Source organism: Podarcis raffonei, chromosome 8, assembly GCF_027172205.1.
Source record: "Podarcis raffonei isolate rPodRaf1 chromosome 8, rPodRaf1.pri, whole genome shotgun sequence".
NCBI lineage: Eukaryota > Metazoa > Chordata > Lepidosauria > Squamata > Lacertidae > Podarcis > Podarcis raffonei.
Window position 1 is genome coordinate 8,944,116 of NC_070609.1, and position 2,551 is coordinate 8,946,666.

Genomic DNA, 2,551 nt, shown 5'->3' on the forward strand with positions numbered 1-2,551 from the left:
CTGGTTTTTGCTCCTTTGCTGTCTGGCTTGTGGGATGGTGAAGCTTTTCCCATCGCTGTATCTCCGTGGAAAGAGAAAAATATCTGCTTCGTTTCTGTGCGGGAGACTGTGGGTTAAAGGCTGTTTGTCCCAGGGGCAGGGCAGAAAGTTTGCGACGAAAGGTAGAAAAACGGGAGCTGTAAAACCCTCCTTGATGGAGGTCTGCTGGAATCCGTTTCCCAAAGCAATAGAAAACATCTTTTCTAAGCAGAGTTTAACAGAACCTAATCATAACTTGGTACGGGGATGCGGGTGGTGCTGTGGTCTAAACCACAGAGACTAGGACTTGCCGATCAGAAGGTTGGCGGTTCAAATCCCCGCAACGGGGTGAGCTCCCGTTGCTCGGTCCCTGCTCCTGCCAACCTAGCAGTTCGAAAGCACCTCAAAGTGCAAGTAGATAAATAGGTACCACTCCGGCGGGAAGGTAAACGGCGGGAAGGTAAACGGGGAGGACTGGACAGAGGAGGAATGGTGGAGACAGTCTGACCCTTCCAGAGAAGAGGAAGACAGTATAGATTTAGAACAGTGGTTTGCAGGAGGTCACCGCTCAGAGGCAGATGAGGGGGAAAGTTGGGAAATAATGGGAGAGGAAGCAGCAGAGCCAGAGCAGCTGGCTGACACGTTGGGATGCAACCAAGGAAATGGGGGCAATTGGCAGGCCCCCAGCTGGCTCCAGCCCACCCGCTGGTGTGCCGGGCGATCTCCAGTCCTCAGTGCAGCATCTGCGACTCGAGCTTCAGAAGCTGGGGCACGCTACTCAGCAGAGTAAACACTACGCAATAGAAGTGGCGAGAGAGGCTGTGTGAGCATATTTACAAGCAGTTTATTCAGCAAAGGTAAAGGGACCCCTGACCATTAGGTCCAGTTGTGGCTGACTCTGGGGTTGCGGCACTCATCTCGCTTTATTGGCTGAGGGAGCTGGCGTACAGCTTCCAGGTCATGTGGCCAGCATGACTAAGCCGCTTCTGGCGAACCAGAGTAGTGCACGGAAACGCCGTTTGCCGCCGGAGCGGTACCTATTTATCTACTTGCACTCTGACGTGCTTTCAAACTGCTAGGTTGGCAGGAGCAGGGACTGAGCAACGGGAGCTCACCCCGTTGCGGGGATTCAAACCGCCGACCTTCTGATCGGCAAGCCCTAGGCTCTGTGGTTTAACCCACAGCGCCACCCGGGTCCCTTATTCAGCATACATCAGGACAAAAGGAAACATGTCCGATCTCCTTCGTGTCCAAAGCAAGCAGCTAAAGCAAAAGCTGTGCTGGAGTGTAAACAGACATGTGACATACAACAATTCCACACGTCTGTTCTTAAGGTGGAACGGAATATCCCAACAGTTATCACTAGAAAGCATTCCAGCCCCCCTGAACCCGGCGATCATTGGAAGTAGGATAGCAAAGGGCTTGGAGACAGATGGCCCTAAGTGGCAACCATGGGGGGGGGGGTGCTGTTGACGAATGAGGAAGTAGGAGAAAAGGGGGGGTGGAGATTTACCCGGCGCAACACCATTACTCCAAGAGGCTGCATTTCTAAGCCTCTCTCTGTGAATATTGAATAAAGAACATTGGTAAGAACTCTTCGGGCTCTGATGAGGGTCTCGTCACGAGCCAGGAGGCCTCTCCAGGATACTCCCCATTTCCGGGTTCCACTTCCGGGTTCCTAGCACTGTGTGTGTTGCATGCAAATGGAGCATGCATAAATGGGGAGGAACCTACGCAGCAAAAGGGGAGATTATTTTAAAAACCACTGGGTTGTATCGTAACGTAGCACTGTGTGAACGTATGAGTGCGGAAGTTTCTGCTTCCACAAGATAATGTTTCTCCTATCTTCTTCTTTGGCGATCCCTCGTAGCTGAGTAAGATATCAATAGATTTTATTGCATTAGCCGTGTGGCCATAGCATGATATACATAGAAATAACAACATAAAGATAGTCTTCCACAAACATGGTGAGTTCATAAGTGATTGTGGAGGCCGATTCTGGATCCACACGTCCTCCCACAGTGGAGACATAGGTTTCCAGGCAGAAGTTGATCACGCAAAGGGTTTGCCAAGCATGCCTTCTTCTTAGCACATTTCTCCCTTTCGTCCTGAGTTTGAGTGCAGGGGGAAAAGTGAGGAAGAGTCCTTGTGTTGTAAGCCAGAAAATAGCTTTTCTCCTGAGTTTACGCCAATAAAACTCAGAAATGTAAGGAGTTAGGAGTCCAACGTTGTTTATTGCAAAGCAATAGGTTACAGTCGGATCGTTCCACAAAACTGCAACCCTGCCCAGCGGTCCAGGCGGTAGTATTTATAAAATTTCAAACAAAGCATTTCAATTTTCACCAATCCTATACATCATTACCTCATTTCATGTTTAATACACATGTGCAATAAGCACTGGCAATTTCTGCTGATTACCGGTAAGTTCTGATTCCCACCGTGTTCTGTTACACTGCGTTAGTGTGCATGTTGGGAACCTGTGTTACAGGTAGCCACTTGCACCATGTACCAACTTGTGTTTTAGCTTTGTGCT